We start from the raw sequence: 20,350 nt of genomic DNA, 5'->3' as shown, positions 1-20,350 counted from the left end.
AGGAGCACCCGCAGCAGGAATATGAGCAGTTGGAGTTCGAGCGTATGAGCATTATGAGTAGGGGCATATGATTAGAGTGAGCAGGAGCATATGAGCAGTATGAGTAGGAGCACATGAGCAGTATGAGTAGGAGCTCAGAAGCATTAGTAGCGAGAGCATTGAAGTAGTAGTGTAGTAGTAGTAGTAGTAGTAGTAGTAGTAGTAGTAGTAGTAGTAGTAGTAGTAGTAGTAGTAGTAGTAGTAGTAGTAGTAGTAGTAGCAGCAGCAGCAGCAGCAGCAGCAGCAGCAGCAGCAGCAGCAGCAGCAGCAGCAGCAGCAGCAGCAGCAGTAGTAGTAGTAGTAGTAGTAGTAGTAGTAGTAGTAGTTGTAGTAGTAGTAGTAGTAGTAGTAGTAGTAGTAGTAGCATCAGCAGCAGCAGCAGCAGCAGTCGTAGTCGTAGTGGGAGCTGTAGGAGCAGTGGGAGTTCAGGAGTAGGAGTAACAATGCGACACTGAATATCATGAGCAACTGTAGGAAGAGAAGGTAGTTATCATGTTGGACCACTGTACTCTCCATCCATATCATCCGCTGCTCTACGTCACCTATAGTGGTGCCGGTATACGAGGCGCTAGGTGGCCGAGTGTCTTAGGGAAGTCGTTCTACAAAAGAAATAAATACTAGCCTCGTTGCCTATTTGTGCATACATAAGTTGACCCTTCTTCGTTGCTATGCCCCCTCTGTTATCTTCGCTCCCTTTCCACCGGCATGACCTCGTAATTCAGTCAACCAAAACATTCGTTCGCACATTTGGCTAAAAACCCCTCTGTGCACGCACTGCCCTCATACAAAAGAACCGGGATGGTTGGTTAGAGGTGTAGCGGAACTGTACCATGGCGTTTTTGTATAACGACGTTTCGCAGTGACATGAATGTTCCCTTACGATGGCTGCTATTGATATGCGGAGGTCTTCGTTTCTGAGTTTTCCTGGGTGGAAGCTTCGTAAAGAGCATGCCGATTTTGTTCCATTGATAACTCGATCATCAGCGGTTATGGTATATTGCGCATTTATCAGTCCTCTCCGCAGGCATGGTCTTTGAAAACAAGCGAAGAAAATTTGTGCGTGTGTTGGCTTTAGACATTAGGAAGGTATTCAATGAACTGACAGTGCTGAAAGCTAGTTCGGTCAACTTCTTCAGAAGAACTTGCGCTCCGTCATTTCCGAAAATGCAAATAAGACAAGAGAAACAACATAAAAAACAAAGCTTCTTCCATAGAAAGATATGCATAAATCGAATTTTTCAATGCGTGGTGAGCAAGCGCTGTAATTAGTCGAAACAATGCAAGCTGCACTGACGTACCCAAGGAATCAGCTGCACCTGTCAATCATAGGCCACGCTTCTGAGACTACTGTGATGAAAAACATTCCTCTATTATTCACACGCATCGTCCCGTAAACTTCTGCGGGCGCAGACGCAATCTGTGAACAGAAACTTATATTCGGCTACAACCTAAGCATAAATTCAAGCTCCGCCCGCACACTTGTCAGTCACCTATGTACAAGAGTCGTGCAAGCTGATTTCCTTTCAGACCATAAGTACTTTATCTGTGCTAATGTACATACGACGCATATCGAAAACTAAAGGTTCGTCGTTCCTACCTAACATATGACCTTCGGCAAGGCAGTAATGTCAGAATCTGCAATAAAATTTGCCAGGACAGTCCAGCTTTCCGACTTAAAACCAGCGACACGAACATGTCTGTACGGATACACCGCGCGATAAGTGCTTGACGTCACTGAAATAAGCAAATGTAATTGGATGGTATATCTATACAAGTTCTGTCTGGGTGGGACAGTGACGGCTGTGGGCGGAGCTTGTGTGTATTTTCAGGTTGTAACCGTCTACGAGACTGCGTAGACGTAAAACTGAATAGAAAAACTGCTACTTTCAACCACCCTTCAAGGAGCGGCTGTACTCTGTTTTATCTTAAGCGATAGTGCGAGCGTAACTGACCGCACGTGCAGCCACCGCAACGTACGAGAGTCGTTGCAAACAGCTCCCGTGATAGCGCTAACTCCGGCCGGAAGAAACTGCCTGCAACGAGCCATTGGCGACAGCCCCGAGCCGCCACTTGCAACCTCGTTTCGCCCGCGCCGCGGCGTGGACCAAGTGGGATCGCGTAGGCCGGGCCCGCCGCACGGCTCCGCTAATCACCTCTCTCTCTTTGCACCTCTTCTAACTACAGCTTGTCGAAAAGTCATCAGGATCGCACGCAGCTTCAAGATCATGCGTGAAACGCTGAAGAGATGCTAGACTGGAAGAGGGAAGCCAGGGAGAGAAAGTAAAAAGAGATGCGCTCACGTTTCAGCCCGCCGTCGCTCAGGACATCTTCCACGTCCAAGGGGTGAGCGCTGTGTGGCTCGTTTTTTGACTTTCTCCGCCGGGATATATTCCCGGGATGCGGCGTGACGGAGCATCCGCCGGAGGATGCGGAGAAAACGACCTCCCCCTTGATCCCTTGGAAGGTGCCGCCCCCTCGCGCCGGATGCAAGAATCAACAAATCAAGTATCTCTTTTCAGACTCTAGATGGCGCCACGTACCTAGCAGGTTTAGGTTTGCACTACGTTTGGGCACTTGGAAAAAGGGCAGGCCTGGAAAAAGTTGAAGTTTCATAGTTGACTAGTCATACGGGGTGGCAGGGGCGGCTCCAGATAAAGGGGGACACCGCAACACCCCCCCCCCCTAAACGTTCGCCTGCCGCCCCCCCCCCTCTTTTTTTTTTCGCCCGAGTGCACGCATATTAAAAACCACCTCCCTGTGACCGAACTCAATTGTAATGAGTGCTCCAGTAGCATATCTTGGCGCCGCCCCTAGGGCGTGCTTCGGCGAAGAACGTGACAACTTTCAAAGTGGTCAGGTTATTAGCTACATTAAATACACCCATCCCTCCTCATACTTGTGAAAATCTTTACGACTAAAAGGATCGTGGATTGTGGCACTGCTAGTTGTTTTTTTACGGAGGACATCATTTTGAATGTGTACGAGCGCACGCAAAACCTGTAGCGAATGCGCGTAATGATGACGTCAGCTTCTTGCCTAGTGACTTATGTTAAGGTATCTCTTCATTACGCAAAATTACGCAAATAATAACAGAACTTCGCCGCTATTGCATTCAGGAAACACAGCGCTAAAATTGCGGTTACAATTCTTTTTACCTATTTTGTTGTTATTTTGATGCGATGCATTTACTTCATTGGCGCCTGAAATTACTCATAACTTCAAGCACAAATGATGTGGTATACATTACAGAATAGCTTGTGCAAATAATTCCCGTACTTGTGATTGCAACGTTCCATAAGTTTTGACGTTACTGGTCTGTGCATGTAGCATTTTCCTGCTCTGCTAGGTACACTACGCTTGCCACGTGGTAGTGTTTGAAGTGACCACAAGAGGCTACTCCAAATGAATTGCCGTATTGGAGTGCACTTTGGTGATGAATGCGCTCAAACTACAAAACAATTTTGTTAAGCGCCCTTTGGCATCGCGGTTTCCGTGGTGTAGTGGTTATCACGTGCGCCTCACACGCGCAAGGTCCCCGGTTCGATCCCGGGCGGAAACAGATTTTTTTTTGCTTTTCCTCTTTTTTTTTTTTTTTTCACAGATCGCATATTTAGGAAGTTTCAAAACCTGATTTATGTATTCACTACATTTAGTTTCTGTAGAAACCTGAAATAGCCGCCCATTTCGCACAAAAGCGCCAGCGCAGGACAAAGGTCATGAGAAATGTTAAGGAAATTGAATTTAAGTAATAATGTAATTAATTGGGGCTACTCGAACTTTTCAGTGATCAGTAATTTGTTATTATTTACATGCACCGAAGCTGTAGGAACTTCATCTTCCTTTACAAGGTAGTTACAAGGTCCAAGAGTAATATGGTGTGGACGTCGATCCGATATGCTTTGTTGTGGTATAATATAAATATAACAAGCTATGAAATGCGGTACCGATATTCCACAATGCAGGTTATTCATGAACACTGCACAGATTTAATTTAACATGGTATGAACGTTGGTCGACCAGGTTATGGACTGTTCGTCGGATATGGCATGTAGTGGAATGTTGTATTTATTTATTTCATTTCAGACATACTGCCAATCCCAGCGGAGATTTTTGCAGAAAGGGCATACATACAGTAAAGATATTCAAAAGACTACTTCTAACAAGTCATAATATGGTTAATTACAAAGAAGTTGCATGAGAACAAACATGTATTTCATGTTAACGAATGCAAAAATACAGGAGTTGCAATGAACGCGTCATGGACAAAAAGCAAAAAAAAAAAGGTATATGGAGTGTATACGTAGAATACACATATAACCTAACATATAATATTTGACTTGTACGGTCCACTTGCATGTAATGTAAATAGGTTGTTACAGGAAGCAGTATTAACAATACACAGAGCAAAACGGTATGAAGTACTACGTACTACTGTACAAACAGTTCATATCTGGGGTGTGTTTAGGTGGTCCTCAAGGAGTGACAGAAAGGTGTTTTCATTGGTACAAACTGTTATATATGAGGGCAGACTATTCCATACCCTGATAGCATGCGGAAAAAAGGAAAATTTAAGGCAGTCAGTTTTGAAACGGTATTCCTGAAGGAACTGTATGACATATGTATAACATGACATGGAATATGGTACAAGTATTTCCGCAAGCACACTTAAACTAAAAAAACACTGCTTAAATTTCGTTTTCGGTAACCAGGTCCATGAATATGGTACGAAAATATCGGTAGGCTGGGGTATGCTGCGGCATAGATCATGGCACTGTATACAATATATCGCACCACTATTCCACAGCCACACTTCATTCACAAACACTGCACAAAATTCATTTTCGGTAAGAAGGTCCAAGAATATGGCACGAAAATATTTGTAGCTTGTGGTATGCTGTTGCATGGATTATGACATTGTATACAACATATAGTACCAGTGTTCCAAAATCACGCTTCATTGAAAAACGCTGCGCAACCTTCGTTTTCTGTGTCAATGTTCAATGTGAACGTTAGTCGGACATTGCATGTTGTGGTATAGTCCTTGACATGGTAGGGAATATGGTGCCGACATTCCGCAAGCGTACTTCGTGCGCAGACACTGCACAAGCTTCATTTCTTGCAACAATTAGGTCCAGGAATATGTGGACGTTGGTCATAAATGGCATAAAGGGAACGGTATGGAAAGTGGCATTACGAAATGACAATTCACAAGTTGCACAAACATTATTTTATCTATGTCCAAGAATGCCGTAAGCCTTTGCATCCAGCGGCTGTGGTCAGGATATGGTTTTGAAAATGATACTGATATGGTATCGATATTCCACGAGCGCACTTAGTTCACAAATGCTCACAAACACTCACAAACGTTTACAAACAATTAAGGTATGGTATGTTAATTTCAGCTTGGTATAGGACATGGTGCGGAATATGGTACCAACAGCACCTAACTAAGGGGGGGTTGAGGTGGTCCTGAGACCCCACGAAATTTTTTCGTGCTTTTACTTTTCGGGTGACACTGAAATACTTGCACGCAGGCCCGAATCCAGGGGAGGGGGTTAGGGGCCCGGACCCCCCCCCCCCACCCGGAATTTTGGGGAAGCAGGTGTTTTTACCAAAAATAAATAATGAAAAAAGGCGTTTTTCTCAAACAGTCAAGGTCACGGTGTTAGATGGTCAAGGTTTTCAGCAAGTGCCCCCCTCCCCCACCCCGAAAAAAATTCCTGGCTACGGGCCTGCTTGCACGCCTTCACAGCGGCCACCAGTTGCCAAAGTTAGACGCTCTACACACAAAGACCCCCCGAAAAAAATTCCTGGGTACGGCCGGTACCAATATTCCACAAGTACACTTCGCGGGAAGATTAGGAGACAATAGGAAAAGGAAAAAAAAATGTTACATCCATTCATCAGCTTATCTACAGTTATTAAACTTTCACCCTGCATAAGCTTAGTTCCCGAAGGCGTTTAATTAGTAACCTTTTTTTTTTCATCTGATGCTCTCGCTCTCAGGTGATGTAAGGAGCTGAATTAACGTTGCCTGCTTGCTATGCTAGGTTCCAACTTTGTCTTAAGCAAGATCCTAGAATTTTCGTCTCTATTTATTACACTGCCGAAATGTCGCAACCTGTACACCAATGTGTACGCGTTTTACACAGTTGTTGAACGAGACTTGAATGGGACAAGCAGCACGATAAACGTCTCCGTGTTAATTGTTTAATGTATTCATTTACAAATGCTGCTGTGCATATATACGAGACATAGCGGTGGTGGGTCAGTACAAAACATTGATGATATGAGAACACAGTTGAACAATAAAACAGGTTAAAAGAACACACAGCAAAGGTAAACCAGATTAACAGATTGCAGATCAAAATTAAAATGCTCTCATATATTGAACTGAAACATTGAAAACATTGAATGTACAAGAACGCAGTTTGCATAATGAATCAGGTTAAAAGAAAACACATTTCCAGATTGTAGATCAAAATGTAAATACTATGGAGTATTAACGCTATATAGGTGATGAACAAGTCGTACAGGCTATTCGGATGGCTTCATTAAAACCTTTACTCCAGATTAGTTATGCTCGCTGAAAATGAACCATATAGTCTCGTCCTTAATATTATGAGAAGTAGGGTAGTGCCTTATATGTTTTTCGCTACTTTTCCGTTGGTTTACATGTTTACAGTGCTGAACATAATCAACAAGAGCGCGATTTTACTTCCACTATCGTCTACTTTGTGCACAGCAATATTTATGAAAATCAAATCTAATGTCATTTATGCAGTGTCTATGAACCCGGTTGGTGTACAACGACGTTATGACAGCAATAAATATTTATTAACGCTTGCAGTTCAATTATGCAGAGCTGCTTACCAGAAAGCTAATGTTAGTTAAAAGGGCTGCCGAAATTAGAGTGCGCTTACACGCAGTAAGATTCTTAAGGATTCATTAAGGATTTAAACCATGGGACAACCAAGCACCCGTTTCGAGTGTATAGACTTTTACTGTGTTCTTTCTCCCTTTCCGTCTCTTAAAGCTCCTTTCCGCCAGATCAGGGAAGCAAACTGGATTTTTTTCTCTTTTCAGTGTTTCTGCCTTTCTCAAATAACATTATAAAAAGTTAGGGCCCTATCGGGAAAATGGGGGCAAGCGAAGCTTGGCGTGTGTGTACGTGACGTGCCACTATCTATCTATCTATCTATCTATCTATCTATCTATCTATCTATCTATCTATCTATCTATCTATCTATCTATCTATCTATCTATCTATCTATCTATCTATCTATCTATCTATCTATCTATCTATCTATCTATCTATCTATCTATCTATCTATCTATCTATCTATCTATCTATCTATCTATCTATCTATCTATCTATCTCAGTGCGCAGTGCTCCCTAACTTTTTCCTTCGTCCATGCCGGGTATTGGGCCTTCACCCACGTGCTTAGCAACGCACTACTTCTGTTGCTAAACATATGTAGAATATGCCAGACAGAAAGAGCCACTCCCCAGCATATGCTATGGGAGTGTGTGGAACACAGAACGTCAGAAGAAGTCTCTCCAGATGATCTCCGGGCGCAGTGGCAGACTGCGCTGCACAGCTCAGACATCCAGGAGCAAATGTGGGCTATCCAGTGAGCCCTGGAGGCCGCAATGGGACAAGATCTCCAAGTTGCCTCGTAGGTGGTCCGTGCCCAGACCAGCAAGTCGCCGGATTCTGTTTCAAGAAAGGGATACCACCACCACTGAAAAGAACGATGGTCATGCTTGAAACAATCGAATGCAACAATGAGACTCAGCAATGAAATGACGCAACGTGAATTCACAAGTGACCTCGATGAAAGATTGCATTGCCGTATCATAAACAGGTGCTTGCCGAAAAGTCCACGATCGAGAGAACATCAGTTGTTGGAAAACGGCGCATACACAAAAGCATATGGCCGGCGCACCTTAAAGGGCCGCATGCTCGCCGGTGCCGGGTTTTTTGTGTGCAACGCCATCACCTAAATCAGTGGGTTATAAAAGCTTCGCTTAAGAAAAGTAAAAGGGGCTGTCTAATTTGCAACGCGATGGCTACGGTTGCCTTTAGCAAGCGTGAAAATCCAGCCTTGTATAGAACGTATCGGTCCGCTAACGTGCCGGTCCCGAGAGCATCTATCAAGTAATTACGCCTGCGCCAGCTGAAGTAAAGAAAACAGAGAAAGGGTAGAAAGGTTCTCCGCCTAAAAGACGATAGAAAGCTGGCAAGAAGACGTCGAGAGACGGATTGCCGGGAAACACCGTAAGGACAAAGGCACCGTCGTCTGTCCAGGTTCCCGCAATCACCCGGGGGTCATTTGTAACTTGGCCTATAGCCGCAAGTTGTTGGCTTCTGTGTGACTATACGTCTTTTGTATAGGACGTGTGCCTGTTGTGATGTACAGTGCCACTCTGAGCCCAGGACATTCAGGAGGAGGAGGTGAAAAACGACATCACCAACCCTGACCTTGGTCTTCACCTCCGTGAACCCTTCTCTTCCTGGCCGCCTCTCGCGATGCTGCACAGTGCCAGCAACGTCGACATTTTGGCTGTCTTGTAGATATATCAGAGTCTAGACAGTGCTAAGGACTGAACACGGAAGAAGAGGAATGGCAGAGACCTGAGAGTGCGCTAGAAATACCGGAGCCGGTGATTGGCGAAAGGTCAGCACCGTCGTTGGTGTTCTTGCTTGAACATTCCTTTGCCAGTTTAGACTCCTGGCGCCTGCTGTCCAAGACGCGTTATCGCCGTAAGCCCAATTTAGTGCTCAAGTTCAAGTCCATGTGAAAGAAACATCTTAAAGAGTAAATGACGCATGCGTTACCATAGGGCTTGTTCATGCTTCGAAAGGGGTGGCGGATTGCGGTCGTCGGTATGTCATATACTTAAAAGATCTGTAATGCCATGCAAAATACGACTGGATAAATGAAAGACAATGACGAGTAATAGAGAGAAAATTTATTCGAAGGCAGAGAGGTCGGTCGAAGCTTGTGCGTAGCAGGCTAGACTTTACGGCTAGACTTTAAGTAGCAGGCTAGACTTTACACAAGAGACAAAGAGAAAAGAAAAATTATGAGGGCAGGAAGAGATGATACTTAATACGATACTCAAGGGGCGTGTGTTGGGAGGCTAGTTGGTAAGGCATATTATGTGAACTTAAATTGCACTTGGGACGAGACAAAGCAAAAGTACACAGGAGGACCGCAATAAAACTGCGGTCGTCCTGTCTACTTCTGCTCTGGTTTCTCGTTCCAAGCACAGTTTAAGTTCGCATATTACATGCAAAACCCACGTAACAAAGTCGTTTCCTTAAAGTCTCGTGTCATTCAGGCAACAATGCTGACGCTGCCTGGTCGGACATTGCGGACAATATACCAGTTTCACTCAGCGTTTTCACCCCGATGCCTGCCAACGTTGAAGCCAGCGTCTTCCGTTAGGACCTGAAGAGGACCCATGGCATCGCTCCCATGAGCCACATTTATCATGTCATGGGTCCCACGCGCCTATTTACCCACTTTGAAGTAACACTTCATCGCGTAACGCTGCTCCAACAAAATTCATTGTGGCGATGACAGGGCACCTTGATAGGGGTTCACCTTAAACTCGATCTACACTCCGCGAAGGCTTTGAGACGACTGGCGACCGGTGCACTGGTAGCTAATTCCCTCCCCCACCGAACCAGCACAGGGACATCCCCCTCCTTTACTAAGTTTTGACGGGAAAACATCAGTCGTACTACTTTCCCGACAAACCCTGTATGCTGTAGCCTGGAACAATCTGGCTTTGTGTATACCACTGTTCACTGCATTATGCGAGAGCCGATGCTGTTTGAAGTCCCGTCAGCTTTTTACCTTGTTTCGGACTTTCGCTTTCTACAGAAATGGAATTCCATGGAGAGGTTAATAAATCATTCTGGAGAATGGCATGGAAATGTGGGATTTTAGCTATCCCTTCCACTGGATTGCTTGCTGAGCACAGAAACATAGACCGAAACATGCAAGTAAACTCTGAAGCTTGTATTCCTAGAAAACAAGGCCCTTGTCGGCAGGTAAAAGATAAATGAGGTTAAATATCACGCAGCTTCGCTCTCCATTAAAGGGATAATCCTTCGTATTTGAGAAAAGACGCAGAAAGGCGAGCGCCGACAGTAAACGCATTGTTCATAGCTCTTGACGCCATTTAGTGGCCCGTACGCCGGAGCCGCTTCATATCCTTTCGGAAGCACCTAGATCGAACCATGCCTCGCATCATGTTAGCTATATTATATAGCCTGTCAAAGGCACTGAACGCCATCAGAGAACCTCTCAAAAAATTTTCGTGCCGGGCATATCGCTACAGTTCGAGGAGGTGTTTTAAAGAGCTCAAGCAGAAATATTCCTCGACTTAGAAATGAAAGTGTAAGCTCCGAGCAGATAGGGCGGGACGCCTGCCGTGAAGGCCCACCATCGCGTCCGCGGTAAACAAGTTGCGCCTTCAACGATCGTCCCCTGCAAGCCCGGGCAAGCAACCTTGAGGCAAGCTGTCGGTACCCGAATACGCCTCGTGGACGGCAGGGCTAGACGCCAACAAAGAAATCAAGAAGTGAGCAAAAGTTGCCAGGCATGATGGGGCAGGCGAAATCTTTCTGGCGTCCCTAAATAAGGCAAGCGAGACCGATACAACGCCTCCTGTTGAGAGCATGGTTAGCTCGATGGGTAGTGAGGAGGAGGGTTGCTGTACGGTAGGGGGGGGGGGGTCTCGGGCACAAAATGAAAGAGCGCGTTCATCAGCGAAAGCAAGGGCTGGGCGCCCAAATTACTTTTCTTCGGCACGGTGCAAGCCGACAACGGCTTGGCGAGATCGTTCCCGGTCTTGGCTCGGCTTCGGACCATAAAGGAAGACGACTCCGATACGGAGATAAGGCTCTCGAGAAGCGCCGGTTCGATATAATCAATCGCTACAACCTGCGGTGTGACTGCCGCCTCACCTTCGTCTCCCCACTTCCACGACTACTTTTTTTCTTTTCAGTGACGTCTCAATCTTCGTCTGGGGGGCGCGGCGAGCTCACGCGGAGCGCCATCTGGAGGGGGAATTACTGCCCGTGCTGCTGACCCGGTTGAGGCGAAGTCGAGTCAGTGTGGCGGGCGGCAAGCGTTTCTTTGGCGGCATCTTGTGAATGAGGCAGAAGAGAAAGTGAGGCCGCGTATAATGACAACCGTTCTCATTATCCGGTGTGATAGCGAGCGGAGAGGCAGGCGTTAGACCTGCGGGAATGACTGCTCTTGATTTTTCTTTAGCTCTGATTACCTGTCAATGGCTGGCATCTGAGCAGCGTGGGTTTGGGCGGCTTCTCTTTGAGTATTGCGGCCAAGTTGAAGTAATGTATGTGTACATGCTATCACTGAACAAGTATGGTGCTACAGTTACGGTGGACGTTCAAAGGGCGCTGTGAAAATTAAAGGTATTAAATGTGATTTGGATGTCTGTAATTACGCGTCGTTATTGTGGTCAATGACGTATCCAACTTGCCCACGCCGCAATGGTAAAGTCTTGAAAACTAGCACGGTTGCCATTGTTGTGGGTACACACACACGCACAGACACGTACACACACAGACTTATACACACTGAAGCCAACATCGAGCGATTTGATTTACTACAATTAGGCGCAGCAGGATGATTTTCACTATTCATATTGGTACTTGGTTCCACGTGAGAAGTGGTGATGTAAGCAGTAGCCTATAAAGCAAAAGCATCCTCCTCTGTACAGTTGTGCTATGAGTGAATAGCTATCGAGATATTGAAGTAACGGGTACCTCGGTTACTCGATTTCCGTTTGATATGAAGATAAGCATAGAGGTAGAAATGATGCTGCTAAGTAAATATAAGAATGAAATGAGACAGAGATAACGGCAACACAATTGAGTGTTCAATTACATCATTCATGCAGAAAATGTATGTCCAAGTACACACTACCGTTCAAGCTGCTACCATTATTCATAGTGTAAACGCTGCACTTCATGTGCAGCTGTACAACATAACTTATTGTAAGTGCTTGCCTAACCGTGTGTTCATTGGAATAACCGTTTAAGGATCCATTTTCTTTTGCGGGACATGACTTGATCACCACGACCCAAGTAACTTCCGCGTTAAAAAGGAACGCTCGTCCGCCTTCCTAGTTAATTTTTTTCTTTCTTTCTTGGTCAGAGTACCTGTGAGCGTTCGATAACTGTGTGGCGAACGTTTTTTTATGACGGCCACGCCAGCAGTCAGGTGGAATGAATCTGCGTATCCTGAACAGAAAGCTATTTGTACATGCCACTTCCAGAAGAAGCCCGTGAATTAATGTACCCACGTGTAGCTCGAGGTCTACTGCTGTGTAGAATGTCTCCGTGGGTTGATAGTTTATTCAGTTTTCTTTTTGGAAACGACATAATATCGTTAGCGATGTTAGTATTACATTCGGAGGCCCCGAGTTGCGAAAACCGACAGGGGGACCTCCTAATACTAAGCACACTTGTGTTAAGTGTCGAGTGCAGCATGATAAAAAAGGAATACATTCATTAAAATGTTACAAAAAAGCTAGGGAAAACGCAAGAGTAGGAAATGAAAGCAAAAAAAAAAAAGAAATGAGACATGATTTGATGTCTTCGCGTATCTAATACACTATCATCCTTGTTACACGCTTTGTTTAGAGCTGTTGTTGAATGCGCATGTGCGGAAAGGTTGCATTGGGCTATATACGTGTATTGACGTATGAATCGATAATGCAGTTGATAGTCAACGCTTCTGTCGTGTCTTTTCTTCGTAGGGCGTTGTGTGTTTCCGCGGTAATTTTAACCCCAGGAACATGTACCAACTAGACACAAATGAAGCATTGCCCTCGGCCGAGAATCCTTGCAACTTTAAGCTCGAGTCACGTTGAAAGCGTATAGTAAAATCACAAGAAAAGAGTGTTTTTTTTTGTCCACAATCTTTGCGGTAGCGCTATACCGGGTACCGTAGCAGTATGTGAGAGCCCGGATTGGTGGTGGCATCTGGCGGGGCCGAGATGAACGAGGAAAGCATAGAATTTTTACTGCAGGAACCTATTGCATTTTACTTCTGTGCTTATGTAAATGCTCGCCAGGAGCCTAATACCGAGTGCGTTGCCTTTTAAACAGGCCGACAACCAATTTTCATGGTACCTATTTCCTTTAGCGCAGAGGAAAGCTCATCGGTCAGAGTGCCTAATCACGGGATGGTAACGTGGAAAACGCCGCGAAACATTTGTAATCAGAATTTTTCCATCTACGGCGAATATGAAGTCATTATACACGCGAGACAACATATGCTGCAAACAGTGAGCGCGAGGGCGGTTCGTGTTCGAGCGCGGTGAGTTACTGCGTATGCGTGCACTTCGCGCGCATGCTCCGCGGCTCGTCATGGTCCACTGGCGGCCCCGAAGGCAGCGCCGCTTCTCACCGTGTAGCTCCTTTTACCTCGTAAGTAGCACAGAGTTGAGTGGTGCTGGGTAATAACATACATAGGTTCAACTTTGAGGACTAATTATGTAACGCATGACAGCATTAGACTACGTACAGCAAAGTGATCGACTTCATAATCCAGCTTCAAGACTCTTCCGCTAGGCTACGCGACATACAAGTTTTTGTCACTTTTGCACACGATTTAAAAATATAAATCGCGAAATATAAAAAAAACGCGCAAAGGATGCTGGAATCGGTCACTATATTTTACGGTCTTTTAATTTATACCAGGATCTAATCCCACGTTCTGGCCAGTTGTTGGTTCCTTTAAGTGAGGAGCACTTAGAGGCCCGGGCTGTCGTACGCTGTCGTCGTCGCTTGGTGTAACGCAAGCAAAAACACGTATCATATAGCCATCTGGTTGGTTGGTTGGTTGGTCCTCAGTTACTTGGCGCAACCCACCACGGGGGATCGGCCATGAAACAGGCGGTACCTTATTTTAGAAATTAAATTGTTTTACAATACGAATAAGTGTAGGAATGAATGTTTTAAAAAATTAGATCCACTGGTGCAATCCAGATGTTAAAAAAAAACCATTTGAATAGGTTGAAACAGTGAAATGGTGCATAAACTTAACATTCTATTCTTTTTGTTTCCCGTAAAAACTCGTCGCTTACTGAGCTGAGCGCGAGCTCGCGCCAACAAGTCTTCCTCCTCTTCGAGCGCATTGATGATGCTAATAAGTGCGGGGCACGTTAGGGGCCCGGGCTGTATACAAATATAAAAAAACGTGTAGAAATATAAAAAAACAGGGGGCAAGCGAGAAATACGAAGAGAGAGAAAGAAAGGGAAAAATAGGAAGAAGAATAAAAATCAATGAAGAGAGAAAAAAAAAGACAGAAAAAAAAACCGAAAAGGAGAAAAAGGAAGGAAGAGAGGAGGAAAGAAAGCGAAAACCGAAGAGTAACAAAGAAGGCTGCCCAGCTCCGCGCTTCCTTCAGGCTTGGCACCACTAGCGGGAAGCTGCCTTAATTATTTTAAAAGCTGTCTTTCCTAAAGGACACTAGGGGAAAACAACCAAACGTGTTTATAATTGTGGTTGCACGAAGCGTCACAAGATGTCGATACTGTACTCCGTTAACCCGGTGTTCCAGAAGCCCCTCCCTATACTGAAATACGGGAGATGATGAAAACGTCTAATGTCTTGTACGCCACCTTGAGAATCGCGTGCGGTGTACATTGGCGATCCTGTCCGTTGAACTTGAACGACTCCCTACGAGCTCAACGAGTGTAAACTGTTGTGTATAACTAACTTGTCACTTGGGTTTCTTCTTTTTTTTTTTCTTTCTCAGGAAGGGGGTCGTCTTCGCAACAAGCTCGCTTATCCAGCTCCAGAATGTGTCTGCGTGAGTATATTCCTCTTTTTCTCGCGCACTGAAAGAACTGACGTTCGTCTTGTAGTATTCCGAGAAAATGAGTACTCGGTGATTTCCGGTAGTGAATTGTCGATTCGAATACGAACCGAAGAACATAGACTATTCGATTCGTTATCGCTGTTTAGAATATTCGTCGAACGGTTACATCAAATAGTCACTGCAGGTCGCTGCCTTTGTGAAAAATATTAGCCCGCAGCAGAAGTATTTGCATATATGGGAAATATATGGCAAAATAATCGCATATGATTGGCGCTTCTATTTGGGTAATGTATTTATAAATAAAAAAAAACAATTGTAGATAAAGACGTTCATTCAGTTAGGCCAATAGCAAGGCCAACAGTTAAAACAACGCATTGCTAAGGAATAACAGTGAAATCGATAAATGTATAAAACTTACTTCCGAATGCTCGCTTGCTTAATTGAATTGACTACCAATTGACCGGGTGGTTGAGTTACTTCAATTGACTACGCGCTGCAATTCTTCATATTTGTTTTTTACTTCAGCGCAAGACATGAGGGCAGACATTAACCGAAAAACACGCGCTATACGGGCGCCGACGAACTGGATTTATTGTAGCAAAAGAACAAAGAAAAAATTCGGCAGATCCCACGTACCGTGGGAGTCGATGTTATGCGACGCATGCGGCGGCTTTGACGTTATTGTGCTTCCGGCATCTATACAGGTTACAAATGGCGCGCGCGCAATAATGTGACGTATCGCTTCTGCCAGGAAGACGTCGGGCACGCAGGTTTCATTAAAGTTTACGAAAGATGGATCACAAATATTGTTAAATCCAGAAGAAAAGGGAGGAAGAAGTTCAGAGGGACATTGTAGCCTAAAGAGATGAAAAATTCGTGAACACGGAGCGTCGCAGGAGACGACGTTTCGACAAGCGGACTTGTCTTCTTCAAGGCTGCAACATGCAGATGTGAGTTGAATCCTTGAGGAAGACAAGTCCGCTTGCCGAAACGTCGAGTACAGCGACACCACGTGTTCACGAATTTTTCATCTCATCAAATATGGTTAAATGTACCTGGGGAAGGCAGTTGTGAAGTGGTAATCGTTTAGGGCACCAGCGATTTGTAATCGCTGGTGCCCTTAACGAAATGTCGAGGAAGCATGAATATAACGCGAACAGAAGCATGTTCGCGTAGCCACATTTTAAGTCGTTCATTATAAAGGTTTCAGCTTTGTGTTGCCAATTGGAACTTTTGCTAGAACGCATCGTGCAACATGTGAAATTACCGAGCATAAGCGCAAATTTAGCAGGTATAACCAAGGCGTGCTAGAGCTCCTTCGCTACCTTTACAGAATCAACTTTTTTAGCGGTTATGTCCGCGTCGAAATAGCGGTCACGTTACGTTTTACTAAAATTGATTGTGACGTGCAAGTTCCTGTAGATGTCGATCCATGCGCAGTAACCTCGCATGCAAGCGCGCCTACGCGCGCGTACACGCACACACACGAACACGCACAAACACACACACGCAGGTTATCTCCTAAGCGTGAGAAAATTGCTTATATGAGCTTGTGCTTATATAATAAGCTTATATAACAAGCTCTTATATAAGCTTGTGCTTATATGAGTCGTCGACGTTTCACGCGTGTATACCCAATCCGTGTATCCTCTCGACACAAATATTCAAATATTAAGGAGTACCACGTGGTGCTTTGGGTGTTGATTAGCATTTCCTTTAATGATGCAGTGCGAAAGGATTCAGAGCTACAGTGTGTTGTGAGGCACTGAGCTAATTTTGTTTTAGTACACACTTCTGCAATGCAATTTCAGCACATTGTGTGGTACCTCAGTCGTCTACAGTAACACAATAGGGCACTGCTCACCTATCTTATCTAGACACCACACCGCTTAAAGTGTCTTCTCGGAGTTCGTTTACCGTATATCGACCACAGCGCGCTCTCAGAACATACCACTATTGTACGGTGGCGGAAGCCAATGATCTCGGGTTTCCTTTGCCGGGCACGTCGAGCTAGATCATTTGCCGGAGCTGAAAGCATCGGTCCGCGCTTGCGAAGTGGCACTGCAAGAGTCTGACGGACAGAAAGCGCTGTTAACTCTTTATGTTCTCGCTGCCTTCTTCGCTTTGTCCCGGCTTGGCGCAATCTCGGCTGTATCTGTATTTCCCTCTTTCTCAGTCTCTCTCTCTCCTGAGTGCTTTACCTCAGTGTGGCATGATTGGTTGGCGTTCGGGTTTCGATGACGGAAAGTTGAAACTTTTTAAGTTTGTTTTCGTGTACGCCTACGCCCTGCAAGCCTGCGCAAAAACTTACAAACACATACTGATACAAACTAACACACGTACGCAGAAGTACATGCTCTCTCTTTCTCTGTAACGATACGCGCTCAACGACGCGTAGACTCACTACACACAATCGCAAGCCCACAAAAGAGATGTACGCACGCATGCGCACTATACACGAATACACGAATGCACGCTCGCACGCAAAGATAAACACACACGCACACGCGCACGCACACGCAAAAACACATGCACACACGCGCGCGCGCACACATACACACATGCACACGCACACACACAAGACCACCCCCGTTACTTTACCCTGCGTGTCATTAAATTTCTTTTGAAGACTCACCTTATTCCTGTATACCAGGGATCTCAAACACGCGGCCCGACCGCACATGGCTGCCTTCGTCCCATATTTTTAATGTTTCATTTATAAGTATGTTCGTGAGCTTCACACACGCCACTGGTCTCAAGCATTCTTTTCTTGAGACACTCCATACGGTCACCATACGGTCACCATAGCCATTGAGCAAAAACACTACATTTCAGAATCGGCGTCCAGATTTCAGTCATTCTGGTAAGCATGCAGTATCGACATGGTTCCGGAAACCTGACGTCAGATCCGCTTCGGAAATGACCCGCATTTGAGATATGAGAAAGGCCTTCTTTAATAATAATATCTAGGGTTTAACGTCCCAAAACCACGATATGATTATGAGAGACGCCGTAGTGGAGGGCTCCGGAAATTTCGACCACCTGGGGTTCTTTAACGTGCACCTAAATCTAAGTACACGGGCCTCAAACACTTTCGCCTCCATCGAAAATGCAGCCGCCGCGGCCGGGATTCGAAGAAAGGCCTTCTTTCAAATGGCAACGTTAGATGGCATTTTTTTTCAAACTCACCTCCCCCCCCCCCCCCCCCCCCCTGCTCCAACCTTCTTCACATCCTTGGCCCTTGCGGGAGACAATTTCGTGACTGCGGCCCCCTAGCTGAGGTGAGTTCGAGACCCCCGCTGTAAACTCTGCACTTCGTCACAATATAGGCCCTCATATGCGGCGCCGCTGAAAACGATCCCTAATCTTCGAGAACGCGGCTTCAACGGCGTGTGAAGCGGGTGCCGAAGGAGCTATAGTGGGAAAGCGGGCAGGTGCCACGAAGGTCGCCGAAGTACCGTGTTTGCTCGCGCATAACGCGGTTGCTTTCTCAACACTCTGGGTGAGCACTTCCTGATATCGAAGAAGTAAGGTCAGTCTAGACATGCCTGTTGAGCTCATTGATCATGACCTTCAGCAGTTGAGCACGCAGTAGCGGGTTCGGTTACCCGCCAAGGCAACCGTCGTGTATTCCTTCCACATCACGTGACAGTCAACTGATCATATATAGAAGGCATTGTGCTCGACGCACAGGCACCGTCCTAACACTGTCATCCCACCGCAAGCTCGTACCACGACGGTCTTGCCGTCAGTTTATCATTTATTTCATTCAATGTTTAAGGCGAAACCCTTAAAGGGACACTAAAGGCAAATAACAATTTATGTCAGAGTGAAAGCTCAATGTATGACAACGTCTAAAACGGCAATATTATCAACAGCAGCGCTCTACTTACCGAGAAATTAAGCTGAATGTGTCACTGGATGAGCGCCACGAGCGGCACATTTTCAAAATGATCCCGATGACGTATGAGAGTCTGCCTACAAATCACTTGTAATCAAACTAGCAACAACAAAAAAAGAGCCTTCCGTGCATGAAGAGACGTAATAAAATGCTGTTTGTTCGTTTCTCTTTGGTTCATGAAAAAAAGAACCTCTTTTGCGTTGCCATGGGGAACGGCGTGCGTGGTTCAAAGGTTTCGTTTTCGCCGACCTGCGCTTCGCCCGGCGCCCTGCTTCGCTCACGCGGTCGCGTCTCAGTGGTAGTTTCGGTAGCGCGTACTGCTGCGTGTGTTTTGCGCGCTCGTGAAAGTCGCTCTGACAGAAAGTTCGACAAAATGCCGCATGCATGTGATGTTGCCGGATGCCTGAATGGCGCACGCCGCCGCGCATTAAAGGCGGGCAATTTTGGTCGTGGCAGCAGTGACGTGTGAAAGACTGATTTCAGGAGGGTGATTTGAAGTGCGCTAACGCGATGTGGACCACTAAAACGTGATTTTACTTCAAAACAAGCACTTCCTTGGCATAAAAGTAGCACTACGAGGTTTCTGGACCGCTATTTAAACAATCAACGTCGACTTAATATTTGCCTTTAGTGTCCCTTTAAATGCCTCATCAAACGCGAAAATTCTGTCCCCCGTCGGCAAAAAATCACCATCACGTAATGACGTTATCGTGACGTCACATATCGCCAAAATTCGTGACGTCATTATGACGTCACACTGCCGTCACTCTGCCGTCACATAACGTGATGTCACATAGTGACGTCATCACAGGACAGCATTTCTTGGTCAAAGGTGGGCCCATCCCAGAGGCGGTGCAAAACAAGGTGAGGTGTCGGAAAGGTTACAATTACTCCGTTCCTGCAGGAAGCATTGCAAAACCACGTCAGTTGCAGAGAGCTTTCGAAGGAGGGCGCGGGAAGTTCAATATATTGACTTAGAAGAAAAAGAAGAAGATGGCTTTCGCCTTTGAGAAGACTGAGCGGTTGCATAAGAAGCCCTGAGAGCTTTTTTACCTTAAAGGCCCAATATTGCACTACACTATGGGGTGCGTACACAAATGTTTATTATACATCAGTTAGAAATCATAGGGGTATAAGTGTATTATTAAACGGGGCACAGATAAGTAATATGGATGCATAATTCCGTACACTGTATAGAAGCAGCAGAAATAGTGAAAATGACATCCAGTAATTTCGTTACTGTCTTATATGTGCCGGAGCTAGCTTTTATTTTTTTTTTTTGCAACGCTTCTCGACAAGGTAATAACAACTTGCGCGCCCTTCATAATATTGATCACAGCAGATTTTCGCCGTTCCACAAAGGTGAAAATTGCTGACGTTTGAAAGGTACGTTCGCGTGGTTCGCGCCACCAAATAGCCGGGCAAGTTCTCATTATTTTAGGGAAAAAAATTGGAACTGTGAGCGCCTACATTGTTCCACCATTTTTTGCAACGTAGCGAAGCGTACTTCGGAACAATGGCAACAGTGGTTT

General features: G+C 45.5%; 1 protein-coding gene and 1 non-coding gene across 2 annotated transcripts in view; one reads left to right on the top strand and one right to left on the bottom strand.

The window, feature by feature from the left end:
• The window catches only part of LOC119401758 (glutamate [NMDA] receptor subunit 1), a 155,157-nt gene extending 152,707 nt beyond the window's left edge, over positions 1-2,450 (bottom strand). The window contains exon 1 of the mRNA XM_037668723.2: positions 2,340-2,450. The gene's annotated coding sequence lies outside the window, so the exon portion shown is untranslated. The remainder of the gene's footprint in view (positions 1-2,339) is intronic.
• A 1,075-nt stretch (positions 2,451-3,525) lies between these two features.
• Positions 3,526-3,598, top strand: Trnav-cac (transfer RNA valine (anticodon CAC)). The gene has a single exon. It is a non-coding gene; the product is annotated as a tRNA-Val (tRNA).
• The last annotated feature ends 16,752 nt before the right edge of the window (positions 3,599-20,350 follow it).

This window comes from Rhipicephalus sanguineus, chromosome 8 (genome assembly GCF_013339695.2).
Source record: "Rhipicephalus sanguineus isolate Rsan-2018 chromosome 8, BIME_Rsan_1.4, whole genome shotgun sequence".
Taxonomy (NCBI): domain Eukaryota; kingdom Metazoa; phylum Arthropoda; class Arachnida; order Ixodida; family Ixodidae; genus Rhipicephalus; species Rhipicephalus sanguineus.
Note: the sequence above shows the minus strand (reverse complement) of the source record. Positions and strands in the feature narration are given on the sequence as shown.